This window comes from Heterocephalus glaber, unplaced genomic scaffold (assembly GCF_053883595.1).
Source record: "Heterocephalus glaber isolate CG9 unplaced genomic scaffold, H.glaber_assembly_v1.0 deba00000676, whole genome shotgun sequence".
In the NCBI taxonomy this organism is placed as follows: Eukaryota; Metazoa; Chordata; class Mammalia; order Rodentia; family Bathyergidae; genus Heterocephalus; species Heterocephalus glaber.
In genome coordinates this window covers 23,554,939-23,574,401 of record NW_028258156.1, presented here as the reverse complement: position 1 = coordinate 23,574,401, position 19,463 = coordinate 23,554,939, and the positions used below count along the sequence as shown (strand labels likewise).

Sequence of the window (19,463 nt, the reverse complement as noted above, 5' to 3'; positions counted from 1 at the left end):
ATTACTGATTCTATGTATGTATATGTGTGTGTATGTATATGTATATATGTGTGTGTGTATGTATATATATAATATATAATATATATATATAATATATATATATTTAGGGGGTACTGGAAATCAAACTCAGGGCATCGCACTTGCCAGGCAGGCACTGTGCGCTGTGCTACATCCTTGGCCCCATATTAGTGGTATATATTTTTTAATGGTATATATATTTTAATTTGAATTTTTACTTTAAAATGATTGTATCATGGTAACACAAAAATAATGTTTTTGGGCCAGGAATTTAGCTCAGTGGTGCCACCGCCTGCCTGGCAAGCACAAAGTCCCAAGTTCAATCCCTGGTACAAAAAAAAAATAAGTATGTTTTTCATTAAGAATATTTTTTGGGGGAACAGATGTTCACAGAGATTTCCCATATCCCCCCTGCCCATACATGCACAGCTTGCTCCATTATCACCAAGTCCAGGGTACTGCATTTGTTCTGGCTGTTGAACCTACATCGATACACCATTGTTCCTCAAAGTCCATAGTTTACATTCGGGTTCATTTTCAGGGCTGCACATTCTATGTATCTAGACAAGTGTATGACACATGTCCATCATTACATTATTACACAGAACAGTTTCTCTGCCCTAAAGATCTTGAGCTCTGCCCTTTACTTTTCCCTTTCCTCAATTCCTGGCAGCCAGTGATCCTTTCACCATCTCCAGGTTTTGCCTTTTTACAGAATATCATCTATTGAAATCATATAGTTTTGTTACCTTGTTAGCATTTAAGTTTCCTCCATGTTTTTTCTTGGCTTTAAGCTCACTTCTTTTTAGTGTCAAATAGTATTTCATCATTAAGATATACCACAGTTTACTTATCCATTCATCTACTGAAGAATGCCTTGGTTTCCTCTAAGTTTAGGCAACTATGAAGAAAATTGTAATTATGTATGTACAGGTATCTGTGTTGATATAAATTTTCGAGTCTTTTGGGTAAATACCAAAAAGTGCCATTATTGTATCGTATGGTAAGAGTATGTTTAGTTTTGTAAGAAACTACCAAACTTTCTTCTAAAGTAGCTGTACTATTTTTCACTCTTATCATAAGAAATGAAAAAGGTCCTTTTGTTTTACATCCATCAGCATTTGGTGTTGGTCACTCTTTTCTTTTCTTTTTTCTTTTTTTTTTGGTGTGTGGTACTGAATATTGAACCCAGGGTCTTCATACTGTGCTATGTTCCCAGACTCTCTCCTTTTTTGGTTTGGGGTTTTGTTTTTTTTCTTCAAGACAGGGTCTAGCTATGTAGTTCAGGCTAGCCTTGAATTCCCTGTGTAGTCCAGGCTGGCCCCAAACTCTCAACAATCCTCCTCAACTTCCCAAGTCCTAGGATCATAGGCATGTGCCACCACACCTGGAGCCTTTTTATTTTGGAGCCTTTATTTATTTATTTATTTATTTATTTATTTATTTATTTAATGGTACCGGGGGATCGAACTCGGGTCCTTATGCTTGAGAGGCAGGAGGCAGAAACATTGAGCTAAATCCCCGGCCCTGGAGCCTTTATTTTTTGAGACAGGGTCTCACTAAATTGCCCAAACTGGCCCCAAACTTGGGATCCTCCTATCTCAGCCTCCCAGGATGCTGTGATTATAGCATGTGCTACCACCCCATGGTCTTGGCCGTTCTTATAGGTACGTAGCACTATCTCATTGTTTTAATTTGCTTTTCCCTAAAAACATATGATGTGGTATATCTATTCATATGACAATTTGTCATGTGTCTCTCTGGGGGAGTATCTATTAAGAGTTCTTTACGTGTTCTGGATAACAACTCTCTATCAGATATGTCTCTTGGAAATATTTTTGATAAGAGTCACTTCACTCTCTTATCAGTAAATTTCCCAGAGCAGAAATTTTAATCTGAATGAAGTTCAGTTTGTTAGTTTCTCCACAGATTGACCCTTTGGTGTTGTACTAGAATTTCATCACCATACTTGAAGTCATCTGGATTTTCTACTCTATCACTTTCTGGGTGTTTTAAAGTTCTGCATTTTACATTTAGGACTGTGACCTACTCTGAGTTAATTTTTGTGAGGGCATACGGTCTGTGCCTAGATTTTTTTAATGTGGGTGGTCCAGTTGTTCCTGCTCTATTTGTTGACAAAACCCTCTTTTCTCCATCGAATTGCCTTTGCTCCCCTGGCTGTATTTACTTTGGTCTATTCTGGTTTCAGTAATTGGGGTGTCCTTGCTCTGGTACCACACTGTTTTGATTACTGTAGCATTATAGTAAGTCTTGGAGTTAGACAGTGTTAGTTCTCCAACCTTTTGTCTCCTTTTTAAAACAAAAGCATTTAGTGAGAAAGCACATTATTTTACACTTTAGCAATATCTTTAATGACTGGCTTAGAAGATGGGTGGATAGTTATATTTGCTTCTTCATTTAGTCTCACAGGTTATAGTGTTTTGGTTAAAGTAAAAACAGAAAATACAGCTGGGACCAGGGATTTGTCTCAGTGGCACCATGCCTGCCTCATAAGCACAAGGTCCTGAGTTCAATCCCTGGTACCAAAAAAACATGGCTTTGGACACATATGTAGTTAGGAAAAGAAAGAATATTCTAAAAGCTCTTCCGGGTAATTGTGGATGTTCTTTGGTACTATGCTAAAACATGACAAGGGCTTCATGAAAGGTTAGCTATGGTTTAATCTGAAACATCATCAGAGAACTTTTTATACTGTTACATTAGTGTCTGTTGGTTTTCTTGTACTTTGAATGCCCACCCCCATGTGATTCTGTAACATGCACTGATCAGAGTACTAACTGAGGGATGCAGACATTCACAGATCACCTAAATGCTGACACATGTCATTATGTAATAATATCTGTGTAACACTCATTAATATCTCATCAGAAGAGTCTTTACTGAGCCAGGCACAGTGGCACATGCCTGTATACCTAACTACTCAGGAGGCTATAGCAGGAGGATCTCAATCCAACTTGGGCAACTTAGTGAAACCCTGTCTCAAATTTTAAAAACTGAGCTGGGAATGTAGCTCCATGGCGGAGTGTTGCCCTGGGTTTGATCCTTAGTATTGGGGGTGGGGGGACTTTATTGAGACCTGTTATGTTTCTGGTGACAGATTTAAATTTTAAAAAACTCTAATGTTTTGAAACTTTGAAGGTTGTAAATGGCAACAAATACTGTTATCATTTTCCTTTAACAGACTTGCTTCATTCAGTTTTTTGGGGCTTTGGGGGGTTTTTTGTTTTGTTTTGTTTTGTTTTTGTACCAGGGATCCATCTCAGGACCTTGTACTTTTGAGGCAGGCACAGTGCCACTGAGCTAAATCCCTGGCCCTTCATTCAGCTTTTTTAGAACTTATTTGCCATATTTGCCACATCCTCACCACTAAACAACATGGTTTCTATGTTCTTTCAACTAAAAGGTGTTGCATAAAAAAACAGTGACTAGCTCACAACTTAATTGCCCAGGTGCTTTTACTTGAGATAGCCAACATATTGCCGTGTTTTGTATGAGTGCTCTATACTTTTTTCCCATTCTGTCAACATTATTCTACAAAGGTAGATGTTCAAAGGGTATTCATAATTTTTTTTTTAAAGACAAGGTCTTGCTCTGTAGTGCAGGCTGGACTTGAACTCACTGTGTAGCCCAGGCTGGCCACAAACTCGTGACAAACCTCCTGCCTCAGCCTCCTGAGTGCTGAGATTACAGGTGTGCACCACCATGCGTGGCTACAAAAATTTTCACTTCTTCAAAGACATTTTAAAAGATGGTGAAGAATACAGTGACTACTAGTACGGTTAGGAGTCATTTCCTTGATTCATACTTTGACACCAGTATCTTTACTCACTGTTGGTATTGCACTGAAATCCCAGCACTCTTTGAGGCTGAGACAGGAAGACAGCAGTTTAAGCCCAGCCCTAGGCAACTTAGCAACACCTTGTCTCAAAATAAAATAAAATATTTTTTTAAAGGGTTGGGAGGTGTTAGGGAGACTGAGGCAGGAGGATTTGAGAGGCTAGCCCGGAAAATATGGTGAGACCTCATCTCAATAAAAAGAAAGCAAACAAAAATACTGTTTTAGGGTTAGCACTATGAGTGATAAGAGTATGCAGCCTCCAAGACTCTATTCCCACAGCCTCTGAGTTCTTCTGGATATAGGGGAGTTGTGTATAGTCATCATTTTGTTCTCCTGTGGTTGGTGTACAGTTCCTGGGTGACAGTATATGATCAGAAAATGGTTATGAAGGGCGGGGGATTTAGCTCAGTGTTTCCACCACCTGCCCCACAAGCGCAAGGACCCGAGTTCAATCCCCAGTGCCAAAAAAAAAAAAAAAAAGAAAGAAAGAAAATGCGTATGGAATGAGCTAGGTGACTGAAGAATCTCAACACTATCCGGCTCTGTGCTCACTTCAGTGCCAGAGTGCTTGCCTAGCAGGCACAAGGCCCTGGGTTCAATTCCTATAACCAAAATAAACTATTCAATCATCCACTACTTTCATCACATGTCTCAGTCTCCCTGGTCACCTTACTATGGTATGAAATTATAGACCTGATAGTGATCACCTGCTATGGACAATGAGTAATATCTCTTCATGATTTGTAGATCTGATGGTAATTGTGTTGTTGTAACTCACTCTGAGGACATATACTTAGCTGACATATCTCATAAATAAGTTAGAAAATTTATTCAGGAAAATAAAGACTTAAACTGGCCAAAATAAAAGCATATGCACATTAGATGCATAAGAAAACTTTATTATTTCTTATTTTCCTTTTTTCCTATTCTGAAAATTCCTAAAGCACTACAGAAACACCATAAAAAAATAGCTACTAGTTAGCATTCACGATCTGCTGCACAAAAGATTAGTATTATCTCATATAATCCTCATGCCCCCTTACTGAGAGATAAGAATTATTAGCTCTATTTCAGGATCAAGAAACTCAGCCTTAAAACGAGTTGAGCCAAGTGCACAACTGCACTCCCTACTCAGAAAGCCAAAACAGGAAGATTCCAAGTTCAAGCCCAGCCTGGACAACCCTGTCTCAAAATAAAAGTAATTAAAAAGGCTAGCCACATAGTTCATATTAAGCCCCTGGGTTTGATCCTAATCCCCAGTACTGCAAAAAGAAGGAAATAAATAAATAACACCATTGAGAAAAGTGATGCCATTAAATCCAGACTCTTAGGCTGGGGTATAGATCAGAATATGTTTTTAGTAGGTACCAGGCCCTGAACCTAGCACTACAAAACAATAAATTTTAAATAACAAGTCTTTAAAGCTAAGGCTGGAAACATGATTACACCTTTTTTAAAAAACTGTCATCTTAGACAGGCATCGTGGTACATGTCTGTCATCCCAGCACTTGGGAGGCTGAGGTAGGAGGATGGCTATGAGTTGAAGACCAGCCTGGGTTACATAGTGAGTTCAAGGACAGCCTGAACTACATAGCAAGACCTTGTCTAAAATAAATAAATAAACAAACAAACAAAAACTCTCCCTGTATAACAAGATTTCATAAATAAAGCATCTTCTATCCCACTCCTACTGTATATGCACATAAGATACTACAGACCCATGTGACAGGTTAAGGAGTCTCCAGGCAGATATTCATATACATTCTCATTCTCATACCCACCCTTCTGTAAAAGGAAGAATTCAAAAATAAGACTTTTTAAATAGTCTCTCTTGGGCCAGGGATTTAGCTCAGTGGTTCTGCTGCCTGCCTCGCAAGCGCACAAGGTTCCGAGTTTAATCCCCCGGTACCAAAAAAAACAAAACAAAACAAAAATAATCTCTCTTGTCCCAGAATGGCTTGTCTTTCTGCACACTGGTAGCTTCAAAGACACTAAATCAGGGGTCGAGGATTTAGCTCAGTGGTTCTGCCTGCTGCGCAAGCGCAAGGACCCGAGTTTGATCCCCGGTACAAAAAAAAAAAAAAATACACTAAATCAGAATCCCAACCCTTCTTTACCAGGACTAAACTGAAGCATCAGATAAACAGCTCTCATCAAGTAACTTGCTCCCCAAGGCCACATTTGCCCTTCAGTGGCAACGTGGACTACTTCAGGACAGCAGATTTTAAGCCATGTTTCAAGAAGCTGCCTCAAAAGCACTGCAGGGTTGAGGAGCAGGCCAGGTGGCTGGAACCAAGCTCTCACTGCCAATTCTCCCAGAGTGGAGATACTTTCTCCATGTAAAACAGGGTTCTACTTAAGATCTTACTTAAAAGCATCTGCTATCGTGAAATAAATGCTCCAAGTATTCACTATAAAGTCCCTGCCACACCATGCATCTTCAGATCTATAGCCACATGCAATAATTTCATCTGTGAAAGATGTGCTCAATTTTACATTACTTCTGCAATTAACATTCAGTAACTAATTTTTAAAGATAAATACACCATGTTCCATACCCCCCCAAAAAAGCTACCAATGGAATATTCTAGAAATGAAAGTAACAGGGTAAGACTCCCTATACAAATGAATGCAAGAGCCAGCTAGCACCAGAAACAGCAGCACCACCCTTTGTACCCTGGATGCCAGAGCAATGATAACAGCAGGTGACCAAGGGAAGCAGTCAGGCATACAAGTAAGAGTTCCAAGAGCCAGTTACCTCTTCTTGGTGGACTTTTCATCTTTACCTCATCTGTGTTTCCTGAGGATATAACTCTGGCTTATAGTCTGTTTTTATCCTGTCTCCCACTGCACCTACTAAAACCAGCCTCGAGCACAGAGTCCATCCAGAGGCACAGCTACTAAATTTCAGCAGCACAGAGGGTACAGGAACCCACACTGCATGTTCGGCTGTGAAAGGCAGTGCAGACCCTGCACTCTAAGACCCTGACTTGAAAATTATAATGCCTAAAATTATTTACATTGGGCCAGGGATTTAGCTCAGTGGTTCTAGAGCCTGCCTTGCAAGACAAGGTCTCGAGTTCAATCCCTGGTACCAAAATAAAAAAAAAATTATTTACATTAATATTTAGATAAAAGAAAGAAATGCATTCTAGAAGTGACACATCAATTTATTTTTATTTTTTGTGGGACTAGGGACTGAACCCAGGGCCTTTGTACTTATATTACACCCCCAGTCCTTTTAATTGGTTTAATTTTGAGACAGGGTCTCACTAAGTTGCCCAGGCAGGACTCAAATTGCCACCCTCCTGCCTCAGACTCCAAGGCACGCATGCACTCCTGTGCCCTGCTAAATTTTAAACATTAACAAAGCTACCTGACTACCATGATGTTCAAGGAAAAACTTGATTCAAATCTAAGTGGCAAAGTATTTACACATACATTTGTAAGATTTATCTGTTAAGGCTAAGAACTCAGAAAACTATCAATATACCCAAATTGAAGCCACAACTTACCCCTCAAAAAATTAATTCAAAAGTAACAATCACTGATACTGCAAATTAAAAATGTCTGGAACAGAACAGAGCTTAGTGGAAGAGCACTTCCCTAGCACATATAATAAGTAATTCCTTAGGTTTGATCCCCAGCACCACCACCACCACACAAAAAAAAACCTTGAATAAAACTGCTTCTGATACAAAAGTGGAAAAAGTAATGTCTCCTTTCTTTTTCTTTCTTTTTTTTTTTTTGAGACAAGGTCTCGCTATGTAGTCCAGGTTGACCTTGAATTCGCTCTAGGCTCATGGTGATCCTCCTGCCTCAGCCTCCCAAGTGGTAGGATTACAGGTATGTGCCACCACACCCGGCAAAAGTAGTATTTTTAAATTAATGTAGAAATTCCTTTATGAATTTAAATGTACTTGTAATTAACTTAAATAGTATAGACATTTGACTGCTTCACTATATCCATAAAGTTTATATATTCAAGTTATAAAATTATAATCTCATTGGAAAATCGAGGGACTTAAATAATCAGGGCTGCCTTATACTGAGGTATATAAGATAGCTTAAAATACAAATTCAGTTGGAAAAGTTCCTTTGGAGACATAAACACCATCAACATAAAACACACCAACAAAATACAGGAAAGAAAAAAATTATCTGATCAACACAAGTGACTCTAAGGCCACAAGCAGACTAGATGAAGCTGTTCTACCTTCACCCTTGGCTGTTGGTAATGTTCCTGCAATTAATGAAGGCTACCTCTTAAAAATCTGGCAGTAGCCAAGTAACTCTAAGAAAGCAACACAAGACCTGACATTAAAAAATGTGATACTATCATCAGCCAGGCAAGGTGGTGCATGACGGTAATCCCAGCAATCTGAAATGCTGAGACAGGATCATCCAAGATCTAGCCCAGCAAAATCTAGCAACTCACCAAGATCCTGTCTCAAAATTTAAAAAGGCTTGGGCCTGGGATTTAGCTCAGTGGTTTCGCCGCCTGCTGTGCAAGCTCAAGGATCTGAGTTCAATTCCCAGTACCCAAAAAAAAAAAATTAAAAAGGTTTGGGTGCAGCTCAGTATGAAGGCACTTGGTTCAATCCCCCAAAGAAAGATAAAAACTTCTCTAATCTTTATTCTTTGTGACCATTAATCATGGTATGTCAAATGAGCACTCAGGAGGCTGAGGTAGGAGGATCATGAGTTTGAGGCCAGTGTGGGCTACATAGTGAGTTCAAGACTGACCTGAACTACATAGTGAGACTCTGTATCAAAAAGAAACAAAAACAAAATTGGTTACGAAAAGATTTTAAGGACAGAAAATTTTGTTACATTTGTAACAAAATGTAAAATAAAGAAGGCAAGATACAAAATCATACAATGAAGTAACCAAAGCACAAGGATGGGGGGGGGGCCACAAAAAAGAAACACACCAAAATATTAATAATGTCTAATTTGTGCATCTCAGACCTCTCCCACTCCCCTCCCACATCATATGAAGCACTAAATCCAGGGAATTCTGCTCCTTTCGCACCCACCAGTCTCCCGGAGCTCATGCAGTAGCCTCTGTATGGAGCTCCCCACCTCTTAATCTCATTCTACACAATGGCTAGAGGACTCTTCCTGAAATTCTCAAGCCATGACTCTGAGCAGCTCTTCAGCCCCTTGCATGATCTCATGAGGCGCCAGTCAAGCCTACCACACCCAGCCTCACTGACCCTCGACTTGATATTTCAGCACTCCAAACATGCCACTGTATACCTCCATACACAGCAACTCAGCGAGTGCTACAGCCTGGGAGGCCCAGCCCTGCCTGCTCTTATTTTAATTGGCAAATTATTACTGGCTCTTCAAGATCCAGTTTAGCATGCTCTCCTGATTTCATTTATTTTTAGATTATAAAATGACATTCAAATATATTTACAAAGAGATCTAGAGGGCCAGGGATTTAGCTCAGTGATTCCGGCACCTGCCTTGAAACCTCAAGGTCCCGAGTTCAATTCCTGATACCAAATAAATAAATAAATAAATAAAAATAAAAAGAGATTTACAAACAATACATCCATAGTGTGATCAAAATATACTGTGAATGGGCCAGGGATGTATAGCTCAGTGGCACAGTGCCTGCCTTGCAGATGCAAGGCCCTGAGTTCGATCCCCAGTACCAAAAGAAAAAAAAAATACACTGAATGTTTAAACTTAAAAATTTATTACAGTGAAAGACACATTGCCATTAATCCCCCTCAAAATACTCCCTTTCACTTCAAAGATTTATCCCATCATTCTTGCCATTTTGTTTTTTTTCAGCATTAGATTTACTTATCTTTACCAAGTTAATTATTATAAATAAACAGCCAGACTAACAAACCAAAAACATATAAAACATAAAACAATTATCTAAATTAAAGTACATTTTTACTGGTAGATATATTGGCTATGCTGATCTTGCCACTTTCTGAAGCAGTTCTGTAAGTCCTCTTTCACGTCGTTAGGAAGTGTGATCAAAAATACAGCAAATGGGGCCCGGGATTTAGCTCAGAGGCATCGCACCTGCCTCAAAAGCACAAGGTCCTGAGTTCGATTCCCAACACCGAGAAAAAAAAAACACAGTGAATGTTGCGGCCAAGTTCCTCCAACTGAAAGGCAGACTCATAAAACATCATGCTGTGTCCTTACCCAGCAGATGTGGCACTATGCAACTTCTTTCGGGCTCATTCCCAAAGTCAAAATGACCACGAAAGGGAAATATTTTAAATTGATTCAGGACACTGAGGCAGCCACAACAGTGCAACTAAACACTGCTTCTGAAAGTGGCAAGAACAATGGGATACTGTAAGTATGTCCAAAGTGAGGGGATGTGTTCTAAGAGTGGGATTAATGGCAATGTGTCTTTTACTGTAATAATTTTTTTGTAACATTCGCTGTGTTTTTCAGCCACACTTCATATAGCTGACAAAGAACTCATCCAAAATTTTACAAAGAAGTTCTATAAATCAATAAAAAAGACAACTCAGTGATTTTTAATAAGGGAAGGATGTGCAGTAACAGGAGAATAAGTAAATTGTGGTATATTTATTCTACAACAAAGAATGAATTAAAGGTATTATTGATACTACAACTGCATGGACAAATCTCACAGGTACACTGAGAGAAAGAAGCTAAACAAAAGTACATTCTAGGGCTGGGGATTTAGCTCAGTAGCACCATGCCTGCCTCGAAAACACAAAGTCCTGAGTTCGATCCCTGGTACCGGGAAAAAAAAAAAAAAGTATATTGTAGGCCAGGTGTGGTGGTGCACCCTTGTAATCCCAGCACTTGGGAAGGATGAGGCATTAGGATTGCCATGAGTTGACGTCAGCCTAGACTACATATTCTATATGATTTCATTTATATCAAGTTCAAGAAGAGACAAAACTAATCAAAATCATTCATATCAGAAAAGTAGCTACCCCTGACTAGTAGGCTATAGACTGGGGAGAGGCATAAAAAACTTCAATTGAAAGGATTCTCTATCTTAACCTGTGTGCTGATTATAGGGATTTAAATATAGGTTAAAAAGTCATCAACCTGTATGCTTATAACGTACTTTACCATATATACATGAATATATTCTGTATATGCAGTAAATATCTACCAAAACTATGCATGAGTAAAAGAGTAATACATCAAAATAACTGACAGAGCTACAACTGATACTTACTTTTCCTTTTTGTACCAGTACTAGGGATCAAATCCAGGGCCTTGCATATTCTAGACAAGCACTCTGCCACTGAGCAACACCTCCAGGCCTGATGCTTACCTCTTTAAATGACCTACACTGCCTGCATTTTCTACCATGACCATATTACATTTATCATTTAAAAGAAAGAGCTATTTTTTAAATGAAGTAAAAATCCAAATGGTCTCTTCTGAAGCCTTCCCTTATCAATCTCAGCACCACAGTAACTAAACCTTGAAGTGTTCATCACACCATCCTGGAACAACCTGTTTATAATCTCTCCTACTTCCCAGTTAGTGCTAGGTTTTATTTAACCTCTCTAGAATGCATCACACTGCCCACTACTAGGTATCTGCAACACTACGTACCTGCTTCATAGGTGTTTACTATACTACACATAGCTAGTAAAGAAACATGTTTGTTAAATAAACAAATGTGTAACAAAACAAAAAGTCAAAAATAGATGATCACTTTCCACATAAGATTTTCCAAAATCATGGACTTCTACGTTGGAATTCACACTATATAAAAGGTTTGAGTCTCTTTTATATAGTATAAATGAAGCCTTATAGGATATAAACTGAGTCAACACTGTTCAAATGTGCATACTATCCAAAGCAATCTGAAGATTCAATGCAACCCAGTGGCAGTGCACACCTATAATCCCAGCTACTGGGGAGGCTGAGGCAAGAATATCTCAACTTCAAGTCCAGCCTGGGCAATTTAGTGAGACACTGTCTCAAATTTTTAAAATAAAGGACTGAGGGGGCCAGGGATTTAACTCAGTGCTGCCATGCCTGCCTCACGAGTGCAAGGTCCTCAATTCAATCCCTGGCACCAAAAAAATAAAATAAAATAAACCCTAAAATTTGTATGGACCAAAAAAAAAAAAAAAAAACACCCAAACAGTAAAAGCTACCTTACATTATCTGATGTCAAAATATACCACAAAAGGGCTGAGGATTTAGCTCAGTGGTTTCACCCCCTGCTGCGCAAGCACAAGGACCCGAGTTCAATCCCCGGTACCAAAAAAAAAAAAAAAAAAAAAAGCTAGGAAAATATACCACAAAAATTTAATAGAGGGCCGGGGATTTAGCTCAGTGGTTCCGGCGCCTGCCTCACAAGTGCAAGGTCCCGAGTTTGATCCCCATACCAAAAAAAAAAAATTTTAATAGAGCCTGGCATGATGGTGCACACCTGTAATCCCGGCATCAGTACTGAGGCAGGAGGATCACAATTTCAAAATTAGCTTGGGTTTTGTTTTGTTGTTTGTTTTTTCATATTTATTTATTTTTGGTGGTGCTGGGGACTGTATCCAGGTCCTTCTCACTGAGCTATATCCCCATCCCTTTCTCCCCTTTTTTTCTTTTTTTAAATTTTGAGACAGGGTCTTTCTAAGTCACTAAGTTACCCCAGCTGGGCTGAACTTGTGCTCCTGCTCCTTAAGCCTCTCAGAGGGCCAGGATTACAGGCAGGGACTAAATGAAGGGTACAAAAGGAACTCTATAGTATTTCTGGAACTTTTTGTGAATCAAATTATTTCAAAATAAAGTCTCAATAATTTCTTTTACAAATATGTTTAAAAATAAACTTGAAGCCAGAAAGTTGAGAACAAACCACATAGGCAATAAGGGAGCAATCAATAAATGAAATGTAAGGGGGAAAAAGCAACATAATGAAATGTTACTTGGCAATATAAAGAACTACCAAAACACATTACATGCTACAACATGGCTGAACCCTGAAAACACTATGCGAAATGAAAGAAATCAAACACAAAGTAACAAATTATGCAATTCCATTTGTACGAAATATCCAGAATAGGGGGCCGGGGATTTAGCTCAGTGGTTCCGCCGCCTGCCTTGCAGCGAGCGCAAAAACACGAGTTCAATCCCCAGTACCAAAAAAAAAAAAACCAAAAAACAAAACAAACAAACAAAAAACACCAGAATAGGCATCCACAGAAAAAGTATGTTCCTGGTTGCTAGAGAAAGGAAGGGAAATGGAGAGTAACTTTCTTTTTGAAGTGGTAAAAATGTCAAAGAGATAGAGACTAAAAATCAATGAACTGTATAAACAGTTTTTATTGTTTTGTTTTGGGTTTTGGTGGTAGTAAAGACTGAACCTTGGGAAGCCACATTCCCAGCCCTCTTTCATTTTAAGGCAGGCTCAAAGTAGCCCAGCCAGGATGGCCTCCAGCTTACAATCCCCTTCTCTGCATCAAGAATAGCTGGAATTAAAAGCATGGGCCATTGTGCCCAGTTTTATTTGTTTTTTGAAACAAAGTCTCACTACAAGCCTCAAATTTCTGTACTCAAGGAATTCTCCTGTCTCAGCCTCCCAAGCAGAAAGGACTACAGGAGCATAACACTACACCCAGGTTCTAAAAGGTAAGTCTTACGGTATGTGAATTACAAAGAAATTATGTGGAGCTCAATGTGGTAGTGCAGGCCTGTAATCTCAGCTTTCTGGGAGGCTGAGGCATGAGGTTTGCAAATTCTACCCCAGTCTAGGCAGCCTATCAACTTAAGACCCTGTTCAAAAATGAAAAGGTCTGGGAACATAACTCAGCATCAAGACCTTGAGTTCAATCCCCAATAATGACAAAGAAAAAAACACAAACAAGCTTTGGCACTGGGGAAGACACAGCTCCACAGTAAAATATATATTTAGCATGCATGAGTCCCTGGGTCCAATCTCCTGGGGGTGGGGAGTTCAACAAATGAAAGAGATCTTAAAATTGTTTTACCTACACATACAAATGTCCTAGGGCAAAATCTATCCTGTGCTGTAAGATTTAGCTAATATATAAGATTCACGATTGAATACAGGGCTTCCCTCCTGCCTGCTATTCACAAAGCCACACAATTACAATAATTATCACAGCGCCAAATGGGATGGCACACACCTGGACTCCAAGCACTCCGGGAGGCTGGAGCCAGCCTAGGCAATTTAGGGATGTAGCTAGACCCCATCTCAAGATAAAAAAATAAAATGGGGAGGGGGTCCTGGGGATGTAGCTCAGAGTAACGGTCCTGGGTTCCACCTCAGTGGGGTGTGGAGCCATGGCGATCAAAGGGCCAGGGACATGACTCAGTGACAGAGTACTTGCCTACCATACACAAGGCTCTGGGTTCAATCCCCATCACTGCAAAATATTAAATTAAATTTCAACAACTAAGTAGAGAATATTCTTGGTAATTACAAAGTATGGGCTAGCCTCTAGGAACTGGTTAACTCATGAAAGCTCACAGACCTAAGTGAACTAAAATTAATGATGAGCCAGTCTATCCAGTCCCACAGTAACATAATTCAAGTTTGCCAGTCATCATACTAACAATTTAAAATCAGGCCTATTGTTCTTCCTTCTCTGGAGACTTAATCAAAAAGCAAAAGCTACTCAGGAGGCTGAGGCAGTACAATCAGCAAGTTCAAAGCCAGCTGAGGCAACTTAGCAAGATCATGTTTCAAAAATAAAAAAGAAGCTTGTGCCGAGGATTTAGCTCAGTGGTTTCTCTGCCTGCCGTGCATGTGCAAGGACCCAAGTTCGATTCCTGGCACCAAAAAAAAAAAAAAGAAGCTAGGTGTGGTGGCACACACCTGTAACCCCAGTGCTCAAGAGGCTGAGGCAGGAGGATTGCTGCCAGGTCGAGGCCAGCCTGCACTACATAGCTAGACCTTGGCTCAATCAATCAATCAATTTTTTTTTTTAAAAAAAGCCTTGTAATCTTATCACTCTGGGAGGCTGAGGAAAGAGGTTTGAAAATTCAAGCCCAGTTTGGTCAATTTAGCAAGGCACTGTCTCAAAATAATAAAAAAGAGCTAGGTACAAGATGTAGCTCAGCGTGAAGGCCCTGGGTTCAATTCCCAAAACTGCAGGAAGGACAAGAAATCAGGCTGGGGAATGCACCTGCTAGCACATAGCATGCACAAGACCATAGGTTCAAATCTCCAGTATTACATATGCATCAAAAAGAAAAGTGCAAAACACTAGGAGACCTAAATTCTGGCCCAGTCTAAGCTCCGTGACCCTAACCTTAACATCTGTCAGGGCTGTGTAAAATAAGGAGCACCTCACAAGCACCAACCTCAAGTCCATTCTCTCCAGTGTCACCCCCTGCACCCAGAACCATTAGTCTCATTTCCTATATCCCTTTTTTGGGGGAAAGGGGTTACTGGTGATTGAACCTAAGATCTTCACACTGATCTACATCCCCAGCCTGATTTTATATTTAAGATAGAGGCTCACTAAATTACTCAGGTGAGGCTCCAACTTGACATCCTCCTGTCTGAGCCTCCCAGAGGACTGGGATTAGAGATGTTTCACCATGCCAAGCTCCCAGGTCCTATTACAAGCTACCTTCCAGTTTCCACTCCCTATCCCTATTCTCACAATCTATTCACATACCAGCCAGTGCTCTTTAAAACACGAATCAAAAAAAAAAACAAACCAGCTAGCAGGCAGATGGTCCTTGACAATAATCCCAGCACTTAGGAGGCTGAGGCGGGAGGATCACCATGAGTTTGAGGCCAGCCTGGGCTACACAGTGAGTTCAAGGCCAGTATGACCTACACAGCAAGGTCATCTCTCAAACAACAACAAAAAAATTAAAAAAGGAGTCAGAGCTCCTCCCCAGGCATAAGTCTAAGCACAGCCTACACAGTCTTCCAAGCCAAGTCCTGCTACTCTCACTCAGCCCTGGATGGCTCCAGGCACCTAACCTCTGGGTCCCTCAGTCAGAACCAGCCCACTCCTCCCCCCGCCTTTCAGTATCCTCACTCGAGCCCCTGTTCAAATGTCACCTCTTAAGAGTGCAGTGTGGACTCTGGTCCCAAGCTGCTCATTACTCATACTATGTCCCTGTTTCTGCACCTGTAAAATGGTGATAGTAACAGCACCTAGCTCACAGGGTCATCACTAGCTATGAATGGACATAAACAATCAGGTCAAATGTCATCTATCCTCAGTACTACTTAAGGAGCCCTGTGTTCATTTCCTTCCTATCCCTTAGCACTATCTCAAATTATCTTGTCATCTACTTCGTGGTTTTCCCCAAACCTCCATAGAACACAGGCTTCATGAGGAGCTTGGTCTGCCTTGTTTAAAGCTCTCACCTCACCTCCTAAGGCAGCTATGCAAGAACTTGAAAAATTGTATCAGGCAATTATTTCAAATAATAACTTTTTTGTTTTGAGACAGAGTCTCATTATGCAGCTGAGGCTGAACTTGCACTCAACTATGTAGCCCAGGCTGGCCTTGAATTTGCAGTGATCCTCCTGCCTCAGCCTCCCAAGTGCTGGGATTATATGCATGTGCCACTACCATGCCCAGTCTCAAAAATAACTCTTTTTTTTGAGACAGGATCTCACTATGCAGTTCAGGACTCACTATGGAGCCCAGGCTGGCCTCGAACTCATGGTGATCTCCTGCCTCAGCCTCCCAAGTGCTGGGATCACAGGCTTGCACCACCACGCCTGGCCTTCAAAAATAACTCTTAATTCAAAGAAGTAAAAAATGGCACTGCCCAATCCATTCTATAGTTAGGCTGCTCTCTTCTTGCTAACTACCCTGCATACAAGGCAATTCATCTCATTACTAGCCACTCTTTCCTCACAATGTTACCACATACACAAGCAAGACTGGAAGAGACGGGCAGATAAAGATGGGAGAGCAAATGCAGAATAATGCAGGTATCTGCTAATTCTCTACAAACCAACCACATAAATCCCAACTATACCACAGCAAAAAGAGGCTCTTGGTCACTAGGAAAGTCACACACTGAAATATGAAACTGTGAAATACACTAACTTAATTGAAACTGTTTTTCACAACCCAAATGCCCATTAACCTATGAATGGATAAATAAGTTTTTATACATATACAATAGAGTACTACTCTGCCATAAGGATAAACTTGAGACATTTCTACCTAAATGGATGCGCCTTGAGACCATACTCTTTAAGTGAAATAAACAGGACACATGTGTTTAAACGCATTGTTTCTCCAATGTGAGAAACTGAAAGTGTAAATAAGGACCAAAATGTTAATAGGTATTGGGAAATGGGAAGAAACTGTTCAAATGGGGAGGAGAACAAAGTCGTGGAGAGGGAGAAAGGAAAGAAGAGACAAGAAAAAAAGAAAAAAAATGGAAACAAACCCCTTGTAAATAAGGAGGGGAAGGGCCGAGGATGTAGCTCTTTGTGCCTGCCTGGCAAGCACGGAGTCCTGAGTTTGATACCTGGTACCAAAAAAATAAAAAAATAAATAGGGGAGGGGGTTGATGGACGTGAGGGGAAAAAGGAAAAAAAGCAGCATCAAGATTTATCATGGACAGAGCCAGGACTTAGCTCAGTGGTTCCACCATCTGCCTCGAAAGCACAAAGTCCAGAGTTCGATCCCCCATACAAAAACAAAAACAAAATAATAAAAAAAGATTTATCATGTACAGGTGCAAATTAGTTATGATTAATGTAATTATGTATATCTAAAATGTACCAATAAGATAAAATTTAAATAAAAAACTTTCTCACATGTATGTATATGCAATATGCAGGTATTTACATGCGTGCACACACAAGCACACATGCAAACAGAAACATCTTCATGCTTACCCCATCTGAAATCCCATCTACTTCCAAAACTAAGACAGGCAGATTGCAAACTAGAGGTCTGCCTTGGCAATTTAACAAGATTTTATCTCAAACCAAATAAAAAGGGCTGAAGCTGGGCGTGGCAATATGCACCTGTAAACCCAACACTCAAGAGGCTTAGGCAGGTGGATCCCTGTCAATTTGAGGCCAGCCGGGGCTACACAGTAATTTCAAGACCAGCCTGGACTGCATAGCAAGACCCTGTCACCAAAAAAAAAAGAAAAAAAAAGTTAAAACCAAAAAGGTCTGGAGGTGTAGCCCAGCTGTAGAACTCATGAACAAGGCCCTGGATTTAATCCCTAGTACCTCAAAGAAATTAATGAAAAACAAGTGGGGTCATGCTTTTCAACTCCTTTTTGTTTCTGAACATAATGGGCTATGTGGAACTAAATCAATGCTTTGAATTAAAGCTAGGATTAAGCCCCAACACTCACTCAGAATCTAAAATATCTTCTTACTTGTGGGCTAAACTTTAGTGGTTCACCAAAGGAAATCCCAAATTCAAGGTTCTGACTTAAAAGCTAGCACTAATTTTTTTAAAAGCATCGTTAGGGGCTGGGGATTTAGCTCAGTGGTTCTGCCGCCTGCATCGAAAGTGCAAGGACCCGAGTTCGATTCCCAGTACCAAAAAAAAAAAAAAGCATCGTTAACTACCCAGAATTCATCCTATTTTGGCGTCTTGAGACTCCAATATCCAATTTACACTCTAGTCCTTCAAGTCCTAAGTCCTTTCCTTCTCATTCAAAAGTCTTTTTTCTCAAGAAAGGTATTTTCAAGTCGATATTCACATTTTATGAAATCCTAAAACTACTTTCAAGTTATGTTCAGTTTTCAATGGAGAAAATCCTGTCGCGAGATATATTAGAAATGACTTTGCCAGTTTTCCTAGATACCACCAATGAGTAGGAAATTCGCTAGGCAGCAACCTAGGCGAACACGAAGAAAAAGAGCGCAGAAGGAAGGAATCAGACAGGCAAGAATGCTTCACGATTTTATTGAAGACCATCCCGGCTGTCACTCCCCATAGCACCAATGACACCAGAGATTTCTGGGAAGGGGTGCCAGTGCTCAAGCTGGCAGAGGAGAAACAGAGGCGGAAAGGGGACGAGCCGACGGCGCCCTGCGGTCCACGCAGCTCTCCAGGAAAGGCTTCTTGGAGGCGCAGCCGGCTGGAGGTGGCCGGCGCTGGCCCGCGTGGAATGTCACCAGTCGCGGTCCCGATCGCCCCCGCCCGCGCCCCCCGGCGCCGACGCCCCGCGCCCGACGCCGCTCTAGCGGAGCACAAAGTTTCGAATAAAAACCCGGGCGCAGACACGCACGGGTCTCAGAGCTGAACTCGCGCCAAGAACACGCCCGAAACGAACCGCTTGACAATCAGCTCCGGTTTTCGGCAGAAAGGCCGAGGGGCGGGAGCGGGAGGCAGGGGAGGCGAGTGCCCAGTCCCTCGCCCGCCTGGCTCCGCTTCCTCCGGGCCGCGGTGCCCAGGTAAGGGCCGGCAGCCGCGCCCCCGGCCGGCCCAGCGCACACCCCCGCGAGGGGAGCTGAGGGGCCCGCACGCCCGCTCCCCGCCGCCCGGGCCTCTGGGCCGGGGTCCCGCCGCGTCCGCGCCCTTCCCCCCGCCCCTCCCCCTCCCGCCCGCCGCGGGGCGCGCAGAGCCCGCGCCGCGTCCCGGGGGACCCGGCAACTTTCCCCGCGCGGCCCCGGCTGCCCCCGGCG

The 19,463-nt window shown here is 41.3% G+C and overlaps 1 protein-coding gene and 1 pseudogene across 22 annotated transcripts in view; both read right to left on the bottom strand.

Annotated features, from left to right (window-relative positions):
- Srpk2 (SRSF protein kinase 2) overlaps positions 1–19,463 on the bottom strand; it is a 235,226-nt gene that overhangs the window by 214,988 nt on the left and 775 nt on the right. The gene's annotated exons all lie outside the window — the stretch shown is intronic.
- The window catches only part of LOC147829296 (small ribosomal subunit protein eS24 pseudogene), a 50,857-nt pseudogene extending 31,394 nt beyond the window's left edge, over positions 1–19,463 (bottom strand). The window contains exon 1 of the transcript XR_015449296.1: positions 1–19,463. This exon is cut by the window's left edge and continues 31,394 nt beyond it. The product of XR_015449296.1 is annotated as a small ribosomal subunit protein eS24 pseudogene (transcript).